The sequence below is a fragment of the Pleurodeles waltl genome, chromosome 8 (assembly GCF_031143425.1).
Source record: "Pleurodeles waltl isolate 20211129_DDA chromosome 8, aPleWal1.hap1.20221129, whole genome shotgun sequence".
Taxonomy (NCBI): Eukaryota; Metazoa; Chordata; class Amphibia; order Caudata; family Salamandridae; genus Pleurodeles; species Pleurodeles waltl.
The window spans coordinates 816,002,840-816,023,917 of NC_090447.1; the positions used below are offsets into that span (position 1 = coordinate 816,002,840).

General features: G+C 44.0%; 1 protein-coding gene and 1 long non-coding RNA gene across 2 annotated transcripts in view; both read right to left on the reverse strand.

Moving 5' to 3' along the window:
- UBAC2 (UBA domain containing 2) overlaps positions 1-21,078 on the reverse strand; it is a 695,090-nt gene that overhangs the window by 624,730 nt on the left and 49,282 nt on the right. The gene's annotated exons all lie outside the window — the stretch shown is intronic.
- LOC138250322 (uncharacterized) lies at positions 4,888-10,536 on the reverse strand. The gene is made up of 2 exons (XR_011194931.1): positions 10,391-10,536; positions 4,888-5,233 (listed from the first exon to the last, which is right to left on the reverse strand). It is a non-coding gene; the product is annotated as an uncharacterized lncRNA (long non-coding RNA).

Genomic DNA, 21,078 nt, shown 5'->3' on the forward strand with positions numbered 1-21,078 from the left:
ACTGCTATGGACAACAAAGTGGCCACTGTTGGGGGCAGATTGGCCGATTTTTGCTCCGCCAATCTGCCCCCAAGGGGGGGGCAGAAACCACTAGGCACCGGGGATTTCTGTTTTTTTGGCGCCAATGTCACGCAGGGGGAGTGACCTCATAGGCCAGGGTCGCTCCCGGGGAGGGGGGGGGGGGGGGGAAGTAAATTTATTTTAGGCCATTTCTGTCCGCCCTGGGGGCAGAAGCCTCTAGGCGCCAGGGCAAATATTTTTTTTTGTGGTTTCTTTTTTTTTTTTTTTTAGAGATGGGGAGCGACCCATTAGGGAAGGGTTGCTCCCCTGGGGGGCAAATTGTATTTAGACAATTTCTGCCCCCTTGGGGGCAGATAGGCAGATTTTAGGTCAATCTGCCCCCAAGGGGGAAGAAACCACTAGGCACTGGGGATTTTTTTTTTGGCGCCAATGTCACGCAGGGGGAGCGACCCCGTAGGCAAGGGGTTTATTTTAGGCCATTTCTGCCCCCCCCCCGGGCCGGCTGAGCTAGAGGCCAAAATCCACAGGTAGGCACTTTGCAAAAAACACCTCTGTTTTCTGTGAAAAAATGTGATGTGTCCACGTTGTGTTTTGGCCCATTTCCTTTCGTGGGCGCTAGGCCTACCCACACAAGTGAGGTACCATTTTGTATCGGGAGACTTGGGGGAACGCTGGGTGGAAGGAAATTTGTGGCTCCTCTCAGATTCCAGAACTTTCTGTCACCGAAATGAGAGGAAAAAGTGTTTTTTGGGCCAAATGTTGATGTTTGCAAAGGATTCTGGGTAACAGAACCAGGTCAGAGCCCCACAAGTCACCCCATCTTGGATTCCCCTTGGCTTCTAGTTTTCAAAAATGCGCTGGTTTGCTAGGTTTCCCCAAGTGCCAGCTGAGCTAGAGGCCAAAATCCACAGGTAGGCACTGTTGTCTATGAAAAAATGTGATGTGCCCACGTTGTGTTTTGGGCCATTTCCTTTCGTGGGCGCTAGGCCTACCCACACAAGTGAGGTATCATTTTTATCGGGAGACTTGGGGGAAAGCTGGGAGGAAGGACATTTGTGGCTCCTCTCAGATTCCAGAACTTTCGGTCACCGAAATGTGAGGAAAATGTGTTTTTTTAGCCAAATTTTGAGGTTTGCAAAGGATTCTGGGTAACAGAACCTGGTCAGAGCCCCACAAGTCACCCCATCTTGGATTCCCCTAGGCCTCTAGTTTTCAAAAATGCACAGGTTTTGTAGGTTTCCCTAGGTGCCGGCTGAGCTAGAGGCCAAAATCTACAGGTAGGCACTTTGCAAAAAACACCTCTGTTTTCTTTAAAAAAATGTGATGTGTCCACGTTGTGTTTTGGGGCATTTCCTGTCACGGGCGCTAGGCCTACCCACACAAGTGACGTATCATTTTTATCGGGAGATTTGGGGGAACATAGAATAGAAAAACAAGTGTTATTGCCCCTTGTCTTTCCCTACATTTTATCCTTCCAAATATGAGAGAGTGTGTAAAAAAGACGTCTATTTGAGTAATGCCCTGTAATTCACATGCTAGTATGGTCACCCCGGAATTCAGAGATGTGCAAATAACCACTGCTCCTCAACACCTTATCTTGTGCCCATTTTGGAAATACAAAGGTTTTCTTGATAGCTATATTTTACTCTTTATATGTCAGCAAATGAATTGCTGTATACCCGGTATAGAATGAAAACGCACTACAGGGTGCAGCTCATTTATTGGCTCTGGGTACCTAGGGTTCTTGATGAACCTACAAGCCTTATATATCCCCGCAACCAGAAGAGTCCAGCAGACGTAACAGTATATTGCTTTCAAAAATCTGACATTGCAAGAAAAAGTTACAGAGTAAAACGTAGAGACAAATTGCCGTTTTTTTCACCTCAAGTTCAATATTTTTCTTTTTCAGTTGTTATTTTCTGTAGGAAACCCTTGTAGGATCTACACAAATGACCCCTTGCTGAATTCTGAATTTTGTCTACTTTTCAGAAATGTTTAGGTATCTGGGATCCAGCATTGGTTTCACGCCCATTTCTGTCACTGACTGGAAGGAGGCTGAAAGCACAAAAAATCTTAAAAATGGGGTATGTCCCAGTAAAATGCCAAATTTGTGTTGAAAAATTGGGTCTTCTGATTCAAGTCTGCCTGTTCCTGAAAGCTGGTGATTTTAGCACTGCAAACCCTTTGTTGATGCCATTTTCAGGGAAAAAACCACAAGCCTTCTTCTGCAGCCACTTTTTCCCATTGTTTTGAAAAAAACGAAATTTTCACTGTATTTTGGCTAATTTCTTGGCCTCCTTCAGGGGAGGCCACAAAGTCTGGGTAACGCAAGAATCCCTAGGATGTTGGGAAAAAAGGACGCAAATTTGGCTTTGCTAGCTTATGTGGACAAAAAGTTATGAGGGCCTAAGCGCGAACTGCCCCAAATAGCAAAAAAAAGGCCTGGCACAGGAGGGGGAAAAGGCCTGGCAGCGAAGGGGTTAAAGTGAGGATCAAGGAGAAGAATGACTGTTTTTCTGAGAAAGACAAACGTGGTTTTTATTAGCTGAACATACTGACAGCTGCGTTGATATGTAGAGTAACCTGGAAAAACATTTAAAGACTTCTAGAGATGTTAATTAACATCGGAATTCATGGCACTTCATGGCAGGACTGAGAACTATTTTTCCAGAAAGAAGAAAGGAATCAGAAAAAATGCATGGCTCTAGTGCCAATTCGGAGCCTGACAAGAAGATGTTTCTATTGTGGACTGGTGAAAGCATGGATCAATCCACAGTAATCAGTTTTGAAGAAGAATAGGCTACTTATTCAATCCAGAAATGAGAAGATTCCAATGACTATCGGATCAAAGTCAATAAAAAAAAAACTAAAAACATTAAAAGAGATCGAACCCATCCCCCCACGATTATTAAAAAAAAAAAAAAAATGATCAGTGATAGGACCACTGTGGAAAGAGTCAATTCAGACAGCACAGAAATATCAGCCAGATACTAGCCCAACTTAAAAAAAAAAATGCCTCGATTGTATTGTATAACCAAGACTTAGAAAAAACCGACCCACAACGAACAGGAAATGACCTAGCTCGTAGGACTGGTCGAGTGGCACTCAGTTTCATCATAAATTTTGGTACCGTTGTTGTGGCACCTATTCAGTTTGAGATGCGAAATGGAGAGACATTATTCAAACAGCTACAAAGCAATAACGCATTAAAGCTGGCCATAGATCTATCCTGGCAACCTGCTGTAAAAGTAATTTTTTATTCCAAGCATATGACACAAAAATAAAATGAATGAAAAAATATGCCATTGCTTAATGTGGCAACCATTTGCTTGCAGGAAACCAATAAATGTAAGGAACAATTAACCATTATATATAATTTTAAAACATTACTTCAGATGCATACTAGCCAGTAGGTATAAATCCATTTTTGGTTTTAATACACATCGCTGGAAAATATCATTCTTACAGATATAAAAATGTATTACTGGGTTTGAATTACTGTAACCTGAACACAACACATGAATGACAGAACAAAATATTTAAAAGATGAAGAATGGAAGGAAAAAGGGACTGGCTAAGTAAAGTACAGGCCTATAGTTCTGTTACTAAAGTGCACTTCTTTATTAGCGGATGTGCACATGGAATCAGGTGCCAACGTCATCACTCACAGTGAAAGCGAGCCAGTGGCTGAGGCTGACTGACTCTGCCCCATGCTATTTTCATTGGAACACTTGAGTCGTTCATAAGTGTGTTTAGAGCAAGAGCAAAATGTCTATTTTTAGCTGACTCCTGGTCTAATTCGCAGACAGTTTTGGAATAGTCAGAATATAGAGTAATGAGCAACAGAGAAAGTAACTTGTGACAATTAGAGTGTAAACATTACCCATGCGAAAATGAAAATATTACTCAAAGTGCGTACAAGGCATGTAGTCATGAGTACTCTGACATCTATCGAGGCTAATTATTCCTCTGGAGAGAATGGCGGCCGAAGGCGCAGCTATACTTGATAACCCTTATGAACATTGTGTGTTATTACAAGCAAAAGACACTTAGGGCCTGATTCTAACTTTGGAGGACGGTGTTAAACCGTCCCAAAAGTGGCGGATATACCACCTACCGTATTACGAGTCCATTATATCCTATGGAACTCGTAATACTGTAGGTGGTATATCCGCCACTTTTGGGACGGTTTAACACCGTCCTCCAAAGTTAGAATCAGGCCCTTAGTACGGTCAGTTTGTGTGTAGAAGATATGCATACATATGAATCTTATAGCAAGTACCAAACTGGATCAATATCTGCGGCTGAGAAAGGCAGAATTGTGGCATTAAGGCTGAATGCTGGCTTTAGTATTTGGGTATTTGGGCGATGATGTTTTGACAACTTTAATTAGGTTTTTTTCGCAGTTTAAGAGACACAACCATACAATGCATGTATCTAAAAAGCTATTGTAGAGCACTGAGCAAGTTTTACCGTCCATTACTATCTTTAGTTGATACAGACAATATATTTAGACGCCAATCATTGGTCGTTTCATTCTTCAAACGTTATTCCTGGTTGAGGGGGGACTTCTACAGACGGGCTTGGAAGTGATCGGACGCAGTAGCCGTTTATCCTTCCCTTTTTATGCGTTTTGAGTAACAGCCAAACTTTTACGAATTTACGTATTCTATTATTTATAAGTGCTGATAGTTTTTCTATGGCATACACATTCCAAATATTTCCTCATCACATGCGTATGGAAGTTGCAGGGGTTGTTTTGGCATTTAAACTGAGTTTACAACTTGTCAGCTTGATAGTGAATGAAAAATTTTCTAGCTTACGCGTTAAGAATTTTCAATTCTATTAAGGACACGGAGGCGAGGATTATGCTTTCTCTTTCTTTACTGAAAATTCACAGCAGCCAATTAAAACACGTTTAAACAAAAAACAACATTTCCCAATGTGCTCTAGTGTATAAGTCACATGCACCAATCAACCATCGTGACCTTAGTCCATAAAGTCCATAACCTTGAACGTCATATCCTCTTTCTTTGCTTCAACCAAAACCAGTAATTTCTTTCACACGACCTCAAAGCCTTTAGATGATATCAAGTCTCATCTAGGAAGGAAGAAGCCCACGAAGGAGACCAGACTGAACATCAAGTCGGTTTTTCAAGAACGTAGACAACTGGATGGAGAAAATAACTTCAGGAATTCTTCTGATCCGTTCCTGAGAAATAATAATAAAAACCAACCGGTAATATCTTCAAACTAATGGTAACAACCATTTAAAATCATTCACATCTTATTATACAATATAAAACGTGGGAGGGTAACAATGAATTAAACAATTTTTTAAGATCAACAAAATTATCCATATTCATGATAGGGTGGGATAATCCTCGCCTCCGTGTCCTTAATAGAATTGAAAATTCTTAACGCGTAAGCTAGAAAATTTTTCATTCTATATCAGGACCGGAGGCTTGGATTATGCTAGTTCAAAGCTGACCCATAACAACAGAGGCCACATCCAAAACAGGTTTAAAATAAAACTTACGAAAAGTACTTTCAGACGACCAGTCTGCAGATTTCATAATGTCTGTTAAACTAGAACCTAACATAAAAGACTTAGATGCCATTGCTCCTCTTACTGAATGAGCTCCAAAATGGCTAGTATCAATACCTGCTTCATTCATAAGCCATCTTAACCACCTCGCAAGAGTGGCCGAAGCAACTGGTTTAAAAGATTTCTGAAGTGCAATTAATACTTGCCCATTCATGTCCTGTCTATGTTCTTCTGTAGATATTTCATAATCTTTAAGACACTGTACCACACATAATTTTGAATTATCTGGAAACCAAGGGTACGTTACTGACCTGCAATTATTCTTGGTCCTTCTGGAGATAATAAAGGTTACTCCTTCCGGAGAATAAAGTCTCCCCGATAAATCTAGGGCTCTCACATCTGAGACTCTCTTGCAAGAGACTAAACATAGTAACATAGTTAATTTAGCTGACAATTGTTTCCGGGATAAGTACTTGTTACTGGGCCAAGAATCCAAGAATTTTAACACAATATTCACATCCCAAAGTACAGAGTACTTAGGCTGAGGAGGATTCGAAAATCTGATACCCCTCAACAGCTTACAAATTAGCGGATGTTCACCTACCTGTTTACCTTCTATAGGTGGATGACCTGAAGAAATTGCTGATCTAAAATTGTTGATTGTCCTATAGGCCAAACCTGCCGAGGCTAACTCAGCCAGAAAGTTAATAATCATATCAATACCTGACCCCATGGGATTAAGATCTCTTCCATTGCACCAACTAACCCATTTACGCCATGCCGAAGCATATCTCTTGTGGGTGCTCTTTGCCCATGCTCGCTTGATAAAGCCTTCAGCCTGTTGCGAAATTCCTGGGGCTTTCCATCTAGTCCTGAAATCCTCCAAGCCATCAGAGTTAAAGTCCCCGATACAATTAAGGGATGTTGATGGCCCTCCGGACTGAGCAAGAGGTCCAGACGAGGAGGAATTAGAAGTGGAGGCGCACATGCTAACTGAAGGGCAATAGGGAACCACGGCTGAGACCTCCACAACGGGGTCACTAAAATCAGTTCTGCCTTCTGTCTCCTCACTTGAGCCAAGACTCTGGGTATCAATAGGAACGGCGGGAATGCATAGCACTGGAACGAGTTCCAATTCTGTAGAAAAGCATCCGTTGCCGAGGCTTGAGGATCCGGCCTCCAACTGAAGAATTTCGGAACTTGGTTGTTGAGGCGAGACGCAAAAAGATCCATCTCGCAGGAACCCCAAGCCTGGACAATATGTTGAAATATCTGTGGATCCAATTTCCAATCGCTGGGATCCGTCAGATATCTGGAGTTCCAGTCCGCTACTATGTTCTGATCTCCCGGAAGATACTCCGCCAACACCACTAGTCTGTGTCTCAGGCAATAATGCCAAAATTCCTTGGCAATCTCCGCCAGGATTCTGGATCGCGTTCCCCCCAGTTTGTTCACATAACGAACCGCTGATATATTGTCCATTCTCAGAAGAATGCAACAATCTGTCCTGATCGGGGATAAACTCTTTATTGCGAAAGAGCCCGCCAGGAGCTCCAAGCAATTTATGTGTAAATCTTTCTCTGTTGAAGACCAACGACCCCCTGTTGTCATTGAGCCACAACGTGCTCCCCAGCCCCACTGACTGGCGTCCGATTCTATGACAACTTCTGGGTGAGATCCGAAAATGGCCCTGCCATTCCACGCTTCCATGTGGTGAAGCCACCACTGAATCTCTTCCTTGACCTCTGAAGTCAGAGGAACCTGGTCTGAGTAACTCAGACCTTGCCTCAAATATTGAATCTTCAATCTCTGGAGGGCCCGATAGTGTAAGGGGGCAGGAAAAATTGCTTGAATGGATGAAGCTAACAGACCCACTAGTCGAGCAATGCTCCTTAGGGAAATACTCGGGCTGAGTAATGCTGCTCTCAATTCTCGTTTGATATTGCGAATTTTTGTCGCTGGAAGAATCAATAGGGAGAGAATGGAATCTATCCTGAAACCCAAAAACTCTATCGTTTGGGATGGTTTCAACAGTGACTTCTGCGCATTGATAAGGAAACCTAATTCCTGGAGCAACGTGACTGTCCAATTTAGATGGGTCAGTAACGTCGTTGCATCCTGCGCCATCAGTAAGATGTCGTCCAGATATATGATAAGACGAACTCCCTTGGTTCTCAAACATTCCACTACCGGTCTCAAGAGCTTTGTGAAGCACCAGGGAGCCGAGGATAGACCGAATGGGAGAGCCATGAATTCCTCTTCATCAGGGGACTCCGATGATCCGGATTCTGATGACATTACCACTCTAAACCTTAGTAAGAAATCAAAAACTACCTCTTCTACACCTCAAATTTTAGATTTTAACCCTTCAGAGATTATACATCCTAGATCTTCGAGTTGGCTTCCAACTCCTGAGGTAGCACTCTACGTTCACGCTAACTTAAGGAAAGGTTTTGATAAAGAGGTGCGCTCCAGACTCAAGGCGGAATGCCCCAGACCGGAGCTAGATAATAACGTGGCGGAAACTCCCGAAATTGACCCCACTTTGATTACTTTCATGAAGAAGTACGGGAAGGATCCCAAAAAGGGTCTAGACAGATCCTGGCGCCTTTGTCAAGACAAATTACTAGACATGGCAGGCCCATTGACAAAAATCTTAGACCTGGCTACCACATCCAAGGAATCAGGCACCCCAGTGAGCACTGATGTTTTATTGGGTTGGGCTCAGAGGGCAGTTTGCCTATTAGGTAACACAAACTGTGCTATCTCCACCGAACGCAGGAAATCCATACTGATGTGGATGGATCCTAAACTTGTAGACTTGGCTTCCTCTGAAGCGGGACCAGCAGCTGAGGGTCTCCTTTTTGGCTCTTCCTTCATTAAGGAGCTGGCCAAATTTTGCTCTACCTTTTCCACTTTAGACAAGGCTCAGCTGTCCCTAAAAAAGGTTTTTCGAAGGGGCCTTTTTGTCAGGGCCGGGCGTTACGGCGGACGAATGCCAGGCCGAGGTAACTTTGTCAGTCCCCAAAATTACTACCCGAGGGGTAGAGGTAACTGGTCTGGAGATCAAGTCGACACCACGTTCTACCCTTCACGACCTCGTGGAGGAAGGCCCAGGTTCCGCAGAGGGTACCGTAGAGGCCAGCAAGGAGCTATACAAGACGCCTCCTTTACCGGTAAGAATTATTCTACATTCACAAGTTATTCTTGGGGGAAGAGTCAGGCTGTTTGTGCACAAATGGAGAGAGATTTCAGGAGACCCCTGGGTTATTCAGACAGTGTCAGGTTTTCACCTGGAGTTCCTCAACACTCCGTTTCAGCATGCTCCTCCGATAAACATGCGTTTTTCCCAATCAAATCAGAATTTTATAGATCGAGAGGTGCAAGCATTGTTGGACAAAGGTGCGGTAACTTTTTCAACTCCACACCCTACCGGCTTCTGCAATCCTATTTTTGTGGTAGACAAAAAAGGAGGCGGTCACCGGTTGGTATTAAATCTGAAAGACTTCAACTCTTGGATTGTTTACAGACACTTCAAGATGGAGGGGATTCACATGTTGCGAGACATTCTTTTAGAAGGGGATTGGATGGTTCGTTTAGATCTAAAAGATGCGTACCTCTCAATCCCAATTTTTGCACCCCACAGGAAGTATCTTCAGTTCCAGTGGAAGGGGCGTTGCCTAGAATTGCGTTGGGAGCTATAATTGTGTTCCGCGCTTCTTTTCTTGCGCAATTTTTCAAACATGTCGGCATGCAACTCTCCAACAGGATCCTCCTGTGAGATATTCTTAGATTTTGATTTTGATTTTGTAGGAACAGGGGTAGTATTGCCTTCGGAGGAGGGGGAGGGGTCCCCGGTCCTCCAGCCCTGTGCTTGGGCATATTCTAATAATTGGCCTGGAAAGGGGCCAAGAGCTCTAGCCAGAGCATCATTAATCGACTGTTGTACTCTTGAATCTACAGCTTCAACCAAATCTATCTCTAGTTGGTTGCCGGTATCCTCAGGGTAGAACCCTGCATCCTGGTCGCTCCATTGAGCCATAATGAATAAACTATAAAACCAGGAGACAAGAATAATAACAGGGGGAGTGATAAAACCCCAGCAGGTGCACTAGTAGGGGAATATTATATATATACACTTAAAACCTATCTAATGGGAGATAAGCATATATATATGCAGCAATGGTAAATCACTGAGAAGGATGCCTGCAGAATATTAATAATATCACTCTAGGCCCAGCCTTTGTAAGATATTTTACAACCCAGTAAGTGCTCTTCTTAACTGGGCGTTGGGGAGGAAGTGAGCAGTTGCTCTAGACAAACTCCAATGCCTCACGCGCTATCAGAAGACGAACCGATCTCATGTAGAATCAAAGTGGAATGAGATCGGTTCGTCAATGACGCACGCGTTTGGCAACACCGGTTGCCATAGAAAACAGACTGCGTGTCTAACACGCAGTCCTCTCCCGGGTTCCCTACATAAGGGAAAATCTAATTAAATTAAACACTCGGCTGGAAGCCGAAAAGAAATGTGCAGCCTGCTCCGCAAAGTTAAACCAGAAAATCAATAAACAAGAGAATTCCCTCTGCAAGGGAAAATCAATAAAACACTTAACTCGGCAGGAAGCCGGTTGTCGAGTTAACAACAGTCGCTCTTGACAGAAAATCAATAAACATAATTAACTCGGTAAGAAGCCGAAACCAAAGGATTAATACAAACAGTAAGGCGCGCAGACTCGCAACGCCTGTGAAATTAAACACTTTTAAACTTCAATACCACAATCTAAAAGGTAATAAATTTAAGAAAAAGTGAAAAGTTACTTATCTGCTGCGAAGCAGCAAAGAAAGAGGATATGACGTTCAAGGTTATGGACTTTATGGACTAAGGTCACGATGGTTGATTGGTGCATGTGACTTATACACTAGAGCACATTGGGAAATGTTGTTTTTTGTTTAAACGTGTTTTAATTGGCTGCTGTGAATTTTCAGTAAAGAAAGAGAAAGCATAATCCTCGCCTCCGGTCCTGATATAGAATTTAAGAACATCCTCTATACTCCAGATAACCAGTAGATGGAGTCCAAAGACAATATTAAGTAATGTCTTGCTCAGTTTGGACAAGTGGGAGTAGCACATCAGGTATAAAAACAAATCGGCATTCAAACTAGAAGGTTTCATTAGGGGACCACTGCCAACTATTAAAAAATGTAAATGCAGCCATGTTCCTTTAAAAAATGTTAAATTTAAAACATTTGGATTGAAGAAATGGAGGGCCAATCCCTTTATGTACTTGGATAGTGACAGATCTGTAAAAATACATCTTCCTGACACCATCAATAAGTGCAGATTGCAGAAGCTATTAGTGATGGAGTAATGACCAGTTTATAGATACAACAGATAATAGCTGGTGAGACCAAAGTAAAGAGAATTTTCCTAGTCTAAACTAAAATGGATCACTAGCAGGGAGTAGGAGTAACTGTTGCAATGGTGAATTCCTGCTCTTTTAGATAAGTAAAAGGGTTTTTATTTAAGATAAACGCAAGACATAAATGAAGTCCACGTCTAGCTTGCCTCTGGTGAGAACCACCGCGTGTAAGAGGCTGGCCTGGTTTGTAGTGCGTACCGTGGGTACATACACCATATACCAGGTCGAGTTATCTCTTATTAGTGAAATGTAGCAGTGTTCTAGCAACTTAGGCTGATAGAGGTAGCTATAGCAGAGCAGCTTAGGCTGAACTAGGAGACATGCAAAGCTCCTGAAATACCACTTATAGTTACTCAGTACTTATACACAATTAAAGACAATACTCAGTGTTACCAAAAATAAAGGTAGTTTATTTGGGCGACACAAGGCCAAAAATATCTTAGAGGCAATACTCCTTCCGGAGGTATTATACACAATACATACACTAGACACCAAAATAAGGTAAGTAATTAGACATAGGATAGTGCAAACAATAGGAAATACTATAGAATACAAAGGGAGAAAATAGGTCTAGGGGCAACACAAACCATATACTAAGAAAGTGGAATGCGAATCACAAATGACCCCCCTAGAGAAGTGTAATGTGTAGAGAATCGCTGGGAGAGTAAGAATACCACAAAGGTGAGTAAAATACCCCAGTAGTGTTGTAGCAACTTAGGCTGATACAGGTAGCTATAGCAGAGCAGCTTAGGATGAACTAGGAGACATGCAAAGCTCCTACTATACCACATACTATACCACATATATCATATAGTACTATATCATAAGAAACACAATACTCAGAGTTACTAAAAATAAAGGTACTTTATTTTAGTGACAATATGCCAAAAGTATCTCAGAGGATATACTCCCTTAGGAGGTAAGTAAAATACACAAAATATACACAAAAACCAAAATCAGTTAAGTAAAACACTTAGAAAAGTAGTGCAAACACTGTAGAACACAATAGGACGCAATAGGCCTAGGGGCAACAAAAACCATATACTCCAAAAGTGGAATGCGAACCACGAATAGACCCATAGGCCTAGTGTAGTGTGTAGAGGGTTGCTGGGAGTGTAAGAAAGCACTAAGGGCGTCCAAGATACCCCACCCCAAGACCCTGAAAAGTTACCCTACTACCCCAGAAAGACAGTAAAGTCGAGATAGGGGATTCTGCAAATACAACAACTGACTGAAAAGCACTGAAGACGGATTCCTGGACCGGAGGACCTGCAAAGGAAGGGGACCAAGTCCAAGAGTCATGCAAGTGTCTGGGGGGGCATGAGCCCACTAAACCCCAGATGAAGGTGCAAAAGGGCTGCCTTTGGGTGGAAGAAACCGAAGATTCTGCAACAACGGAAGGTGCCAGGAACTTCTCCTTTGGTCAGAAGATGTCCCACGGCGTGCTGGAGGTTGCAGAGTTGTTTCCAGGCAGAAAGATAGCAAACAAGTCTTGCTAGCTGCAAGAGTCGCGGTTGAAGGTTTTGGGTGCTGCCAGGGGGGGTCGCCACTTGGAGGAGGAGACAGAGGGGGCGCTCAGCAACAGAAAGAACCCACGCAGAAGCAGGCTGCACCCGCAGAAGTACCTGACCAGGCGTTCAAGAAATCTGAGCACGGCGGTCGTCTCAGCACAACAAAAGAGGGTCCCACAAAGTCGGACATCAACTCAGAGAGTTGGGCAATGCAGGACAGAGTGCTGGGGACCTGGGCTGTGCTGTGCACGAAGGAAGTCTTGCAAAAGTGCACAGAAGCCCTAGCAGCTGCAGATCACGCAGTACACAGGATTACTGTCTGGCGTGGGCAGGCAAGGACTTACCTCCACCAAATTTGGACAGAAGGACCACTGGACTGTCGGGGTCACTTGGATCCAGCTCCTATGTTCCAGGGACTCAGTGGCCGGTGTTGCAGAAGTTTGGTGCCTGCGTTGGCAGGGGGAAGATTCTGTCGACCCACAGGAGATTTCTTCTTGGCTTCCAGTGCAGGGTGAAGGCAGACAGCCCTCAGAGCATGCACCACCAGGAAACAGTTGAGAAAGCTGGCAGGATTAGGCGCTACAATGTTGCTGGTAGTCTTCTTGCTACTTTGTTGCGGTTTTGCAGGCGTCCTGGAGCAGTCAGTGGTCAATCCTTGGCAGAAGTCGAAGAGGGCAGTACAGAGGAACTCTGGTGAGCTCTTGCATTCGTTATCTCAAGAGAAACCCACAGAAGAGACACTAAATAGCCCTCAGAGGAGGATTGGCTACCTAACCAGGTAACAGCCTATCAGGAGGGGTCTCTGACGTCACCTGCTGGCACTGGCCACTCAGACGTCTCCACTGTGCCCTCACACCTCTGCATTCAAGATGGCAGAGGTCTGGGACACACTGGAGGAGCTCTGGGCACCACCCCTGGGGTGGTGATGGACAGGGGAGTGGTCACTCCCCTTTCCTGTGTCCATTTTCGCGCCAGAGCAGGGGCTGGGGGATCCCTGAACCGGTGTAGACTGGTTTATGCAAGGAGGGCACCATCTGTGCCTTTCAAAGCATTTCCAGAGGCCAGGAGAGGCTGCTCCTCTTAGGCCCTTAACACCTATTTCCAAAGGGAGAGGGTGTAACGAGAGGGTGTAACACCCTCTCTCAGAGGAAATCCTTTGTTCTGCCTTCCTGGGACTGGGCTGCCCAGGCCCCAGGGGGGGCAGAAACTTGTCTGAGGGTTGGCAGCAGCAGTAGTTGCAGAGAAAACCCCAGAGAGCTAGTATGGCAGTACCCAGGGGTCCATGCTGGAGATCCGGGGATGCATGGGATTCGCACCCAAATACCTGATTTGGCTTGCGGGTCAATTCCATGACATGTTACATGGCCATGTGTGGAGTTACCATTGTGAAGCTACACATAGGTATTGACCTATATGTAGTTTACGCGTGTAATGGTGTCCCCGCACTCACAAAGTCCAGGGAAATTGCCCTGAATAATGTGGGGGCACCTTGGCTAGTGTCAGGGTGCCCTCACACTTAGTAACTTTGCACTTAGCCTTCACTAAGTGAGGGTTAGACATATAGGTGACTTATAAGTTACTTAAGTGCAGTGTAAAATGGCTGTGAAATAACGTAGACATTATTTCACTCAGGCTGCAGTGGCAGTCCTGTGTAAGAATTGTCTGAGCTCCCTATGGGTGGCAAAAGAAATGCTGCAGCCCACAGGGATCTCCTGGAACCCAAATACCCTGGGTACTTGGGTACCATATGCTAGGTAATTATAAGGGTGTTCCAGTGTGCCAATCAGAATTGGTAAAATTAGTCACTAGCCTGCAGAGACAATTTTAAAAGCAGAGAGAGCATAAAAACAGGTTCTGGTTAGCAGAGCCTCAGTGATACAGTTAGGCACCACACAGGGAACACATACAGGGCACAACTTATGAGCACTAGGGTCCTGGCTAGCAGGATCCCAATGACACAGGCAAAAACATACATACATACAAGTAAAAAATGGGGATAACATTCCAGGCAAGATGGTACTTTCCTACACATATAAGGTTTATACTATGAGCACTGGGGTCCTGGCTAGTAGGATCCCAGTGACACAGTAAAAACACACTGACACACACTCACAAACAGGCCAAAAGTGGGGGTAACCATGCTAAAAAGAGGCTACTTTCTCACACCGAGTCGTAACTGGTTCTACAACCAATCACTCACAGAGGCAGCGCGGAGTGGTACCAAAAATAAACAATAACAACAGCAAAGAGCGAGCTCTGTGTTTTTCTTCACCAAACTGTGTAACAAGGTAGTGATTATAACATTCATAGAAGTATGCATGCAGGAAAAAGATCAAGCATACATGAGTGGTATGACATCTCCCACTTTTTGGAAAAACAAAACTGAACATGAGGAGGAAGAAAATCTAAATATGTAAAAACAACTTTAGACATAAAATAATCATTAAATCCTGATGACATGGAAACATTGCGTAAAATTCTGTAGCTATTGGCAGAACAAAAATAACTTGAGCAAACATTTGTTTGATCATTGCGAGTTTCTGCATCATTTCCAAAATTAAGCTGCATTTCCTCATTTAACAATCCATCATCCACATCAGCATCATTATAATGACACAAAGCTGTAGACAAAATCTTGCCTCCACATGTCTATTACCTAAATGTGTATTAGTTTTTCCCCACCAGGAGCTATCAATTGAGGAATTATGTTCATCACAGCCTCTGATTGCTGAATTTTACCCGCATGTTCAGGCGTATTCTTAACCACGTGTTTTCTACTCCACCAACCTCTGCCAATAATCAGTACGGAGCCTTTGACAACTTCTCAATACCTAGTGGTTTGGAAAGCTTTGATTCACCCTTTTTGACTGGTGGGTTTCTTATTAGTACCCAATCATCCACATTTAGTTTTACTTCCTTGACATGGTGTTTCCCGTGAAAACCTTCCTTCAACTGACTCTGCAATGCTTCAACTTTGGCCGCTACAGAAGGCAAGCTTTCATCATCACGTATATTTCTTTTATGTACTTCTCACACCCAATCAGGGCAAACTGAAGACATCAGACACTTTTTGTATAGCTTCACAAACGAGCATACACCTGTTGTACTGACCAGAAAGGCATCAACCTCAAAACCTATGATCATTGCTGTCTGCACACCTATAAAACGTATTCATGAGTTCTACCAGACCATTTGAAGATGGTGAGTAGAGAGCAACTTTGAGGTGTGTACAGTGAAAGTCATCAATAAAAGCCTACACACGTGCTGATGTAAAATGAGTGCCACTGTAAGTGACCATTTCTTTAGGTGAAACTTCAACATCAAAACGTTTTTCAAAAATCTGACAATAGAATCAATGTTAGGTACTGCAGTAAAATCAAAGTACAACCATATTGTAAAGTAATCCACCAATACCATTGTGTACCTTTTGGTATTAGGTAAAAGGTCAAATGGATCAACAAAGTCTAGTGCCACTTTTTGCCATGTTCGTCAGGTAATGGAACCATGTGAATAAGGTGATTCATTCAATTTCCAATGCTTGTCAGAAACTAAGCAAGTAGTACAATCAACAAACTTGAAAAAACGGAGCTTCCATAACATGCCACCAGTAATATTGTTTAAGATTTTCACAGGTGCCACTAACCCCTAAATGACCGCTGCATGCTTCTTTAATGAGAGTATTCCTGACAGAAACTGGGAGAACACATATCAGTTTGTAATAAAACCCTTTCAACCACAGATAAGTCCTCTGAAACCTGAACAAAAGGTCCTCAACATTTCTCTCTGTGGGCCATCCATCTTTAATAAATTTGAAAACAGACTGTAATAAGGGACCTTGTTTGGAAGCCTCCAACCATTGTTTATGCACGATTGCGCCTTTCTCTCCAACTATATCTTCCACCAGACCAATGTAACAATAATTTTCTTGAATAGTGGTTGCACACTTAGCCACAACAGGTAACCCTGAGAGGCAGTCAGCTCTGACATTCTTCCAGCCAGGTATGTATTTAACAGTAAAGTTGTACTCTTGTAGTTTGGATAGCAATCTGACTAAATGTTATGATGCTTTACCTGAACAGTTATCAATAAGCAGGGGTAGTAATAGTTTGTGATCAGTGAAAAGATATAAAGTGAGAGTCCCAAATGTCTTAAACCTTTCCACTGTCCAGCAGCAGGCCAATGACTCCTGTTCAATGGTACCATAAAGTGACTCTGCATCACTGAGTGATCAAGAGGCAAATGCAATAGTGTGCTCCTTATCAAAAGCAATTTGTGAAAAACTAGCACCTAGTCCAATATGACTAGCATCTGTGATGGCACACTTCCTGCCAGCAACAAATGGAATTATTGCTGGAGCTGAAACAATGAGATTCCTGATCTTCTCAAAGGCTTCTTGAACTGAATCAGACCAAATATACTTCACTCCTTTCTTAAACAGGTTTCCTGATGGTTGCACAATAAAGGCATAGCCCTATACAAAGCCGGAACAGTATTCACTACGCTCTGCGTCCTCAGGGGGCAGACCAGGGGGGTTTTGTAGAGCACTGGGGGGGGACACAAGTAGGCACACAAAACACACCCTCAGCGACACAGGGGCAGCCAGGTGCAGTGTGCAAAGAAGGCGTCAGGTTTTGTATAGGTTTCAATGGAGGGACCAGGGGATCACTCTAGCGGTGCAGCCAGGCACAGGGGGGAGGGGGGGCTTCCCACCACCTGGGCAAGGCAGAGGGTCGCCTGGGGGTCACTCCTGCATTGAAGTTCGGTTCCTTCAGGTCCTGGGGGCTGTGGGTGCAGTGTTGGTTCCAGGCGTTGGGTCCCTTGTTACAGGCAGTCGCAGTAAGGGGGAGCCTCTGGATTCTCTCTTCAGGCGTCACTGTGGGGGCTCAGTGGGGTCGTCTCTGGTTACTCACAGGCTCGCAGTCACCGGGGAGTCCTCCCTGAGATGTTGGTTTTCTGCAGGTCGAGCCGGGGGCGTCGGTGCAGAGTGTAGAGTCTCATGCTTCCGGCGTGAAATGTGAAGCCCTTGGAAGTTGCTTCTTTGTTGCAAAGAAGTAGCTGGTTTTGAACAGGGCCGCTGTTCACTGGTGTTTCTTGGTCCTGTAGTCCAGGGCACTCCTCTGAGGTTTCAGAGGCCGCTGGTCCCTGTCGGATGCGTCACTGGAGCAGGTTTTCGAAGTTGGAGACAGGCCGGTAGGGCTGGGGCCAAAGCAGTTGTGGTCTTCCTCCTCCTCTGCAGGCTTGTAGGTCAGCAGTCCTTCTTCTTTCTTCAGGTTGCAGGAATCTAAATTCCTAGGTTCTGGGGTGCCCATAAAAACTGAATTTAGGGGTGTGTTTAGGTCTTGGATGGCAGTAGCCAATGGCTACTGTCCTTGAGTGTGGCTACACCCTCTTTGTGCCTCCTCCCTGTGGGGAGGGGGGGCACATCCCTAATCCTAATGGGGAAACCCTCCAAAATCAAGATGGAGGATTTCTAAAGGCAGGGGTCACCTCAGCTCAGGACACCTTAGGGGCTGTCCTGACTGGTGGGTGACTCCTCCTTGTTTTTCTCATTATCTCCCCTGGACGTGCCGCCATAAGTGGGGGCTGTGTCCACGGGGCAGGCATCTCCACTAGTTGGAGTGCCCCGGGGCATTGTAACACGAAGCTTGAGCCTTTGAGGCTCACTGCTAGGTGTTACAGTTCCTGCAGGGGGAGGTGTTAGGCATCTCCACCCAGTGCAGGCTTTGTTTCTGGCCTCAGAGAGCACAAAGGCTCTCACCCCAGGGGGTCAGAAACTCATCTCTCAGCAGCAGGCTGGCACAGACCAGTCAGTCCTGCACTGAAGGATTGGGTAAAATACAGGGGGTAGGTCTAAGATGCCCTCTGTGTGCATTTTTTAATAAATCCAACACTGGCATCAGTGTGGGTTTATTATTCTGAGAAGTTTGATACCAAACTTCCCAGTATTCAGTGTAGCCATTATGGAGCTGTGGAGTTCGTTTTTGACAAACTCCCAGACCATATACTTAATATGGCCACACTGTACTTACAATGTCTAAGAATAGACTTAGAAACTGTAGGGGCATATTGCTCATGCAGCTATGCCCTCACCTGTGGTATAGTGCACCCTGCCTTAGGGCTGTAAGGCCTGCTAGAGGGGTGACTTACCTATGCCACAGGCAGTATTTTGTAGGGATGGCATCCTGAGGGGGATGCCATGTCGACTTTGCCTTTTTCTCCCCACCAACACACACAATCTACAATGGCAGTGTGCAGGTGTTAGGTGGGGGGTCCCCTAGGGTGGCACAACATATGCTGCAGCCCTCAGGTACCTTCCCTGGTCACAGGGCCCTTGGTACCACTGGTACCTTTTACAAGGGACTTATATGTGTGCCAGGGTTGTGCCAACTGTGGAAACAATGGTACATTTTAGGTGAAAGAACACTGGTGCTGGGGCCTGGTTAGCAGGGTCCCAGCACACTTCTCTGTCAAGTCAGCATCAGTATCAGGGAAAAAGTGGGGGGTAACTACAACAGGGAGCCATTTTCCTACATCTCTCTAATAGAATTTTTAGCTTCAATCTTACACTCAAGAGAACAGGTCTAGCTTTGTGAGTGACAGGGATAGCATTTTTCTTGAGTCTGAATATATTTGTGAATAAGACTAATCTTGTCATTTAAAATTTCAGGATTTTCCTAACAACATCATGAACAGAGTTTACTTCATCAATGTTTACAAGAAAACTGGGTGTTTTAGCTATTCTGACAGGTAAATCTGCACCTATGACTACCATGATCTCTCTAATGTGGCAAGATCCTGCCACGCCAAAATGTTCATACATTTTTGTCACAGTGTTTCTACCAAGGCAAGCAACACTATAAAGAATACAAACATATTGATGTCTGGAACATTGTATGCACGTCAGGTGACTTTCAAACAATATCAGATCCTCAATGTTGACTAAACAAGGGATCTGAAATCATTGTAATGGGTGCACCTGAATCACACATCTTGTCAAGTGATAATTTACAACCCAACCTGACTTGACATGCAGGGTCTTTCACTTAGTTAGTGGCAACTGAATCAACCTCCAGCATCAAAACCAAGTTGGAAAAATCCAGTTTACTTTCACCATCAGTTAATTCAATACTGTGTATGTTTACAGGGTTTTTACTGGCTTTGCATACATTGTGGAAATGACTCTTTCTTTTTTTACATTTTATGCAGCATTTACCTACAGCCAGACAAAGTGCACTGTTACTTAAATGTGACTTAAACCCACACCTGCAGCAAATGTGTTCCTAAGTCTTGTAAAAGCCTGGGAGTATTTGTTCCAGTCCCCAGATTGGACACCAGAGACAATGGCTTGAGCCAAATCATCAAAAATGAGTTGGCCTGTGTGGCTTACATTACTGAATAAAAATGTAGATTTGCGTTTTGGTTCAAATTCGTCAGCATCAAAAGCAATCAAATAGTTTTCAAAAGATCGTAACCAAGCATTGCACTCTACTGCTGGCTTGCCAGGATTTTGACAAAATGGTGTGATCCGTGCAAAATTGCTAGATGCCATAGATGAAGAAGTCACTTAATGCGGAAAATTGTTGTCAAAACTCGCAACTTCAAACCAGAAAATATGCAGTTAATAGTATGCATAGATACACAAACAGCCAGCACTAACTTTAATACAAAGTGTTGGCATTACTTAATTTTTTATTTTATTTTCTTTTTGTAATTAATCTGTTTATTCTATTACAAGAGTTGTGTGCTGAAATTCTTTAAATTCACATCCACTGAAGAAGACTGTGAAGATGTTCTTGAGGGCTTCCCAATCCAAGATGTCTGAATACAAAATGGCCGCCAAGCATCCTATGCGTGATGACGTAAGACCTTCATGACTTTTGATAATTAAATGAGGCTAAAGTTTCTCTACGAGAGTGAACATGTCAGTTCAAGGGAAATTGTGCTCCAGACAGCTGCACTGTAAGCGTTACAAATTTTAAGCTGTGCCCACTACTATTTCAGAAGTCATAGCAAGCAAGAGGCCACCATCTCTTATTCAGGAGTCGCTGTCATACTGCAGGGCATGAGCGGGACACAAGTGCCCTCCAGGTCCTGGACCATCTGATGAATGAGCACTGCAAAATAAGGCCGGTGTGTGGTCCTGTAATCATGTCGCCAAATATTGCAATGATGAATACCTGCTCTTTCAGCAAAGTAAAATGGATTTTATTTAAGATAAAAATAAGTCGTAAACGGAGCCCACTTCCAGTCTGCCGCCTGTGAGAACCGCCAAGTTCTAACTGGTTCTATAACAGATCGCTCACGGAGACAGCACGGGCAGTGAACCAAAACCAAACAATAACAACAGAGTGCGAGCTCCATGTCCATTTACATCAAAGCTGTGTAACAAAGCAGTGAGTGTAGCATACATAGAAGCAAATCTGCAGGAAAACGATTAAGCATGCATGGGTGGTAAAACAGTAACATAAGAACATGTTTGTTAAGACAGTTAATGCACAGTACAAGCAGAGATGGTGTGTAAACCAAAGAAGCATTTAAAAAAGAACTGAGAGGTGTACCGGCAAACAAAGATACT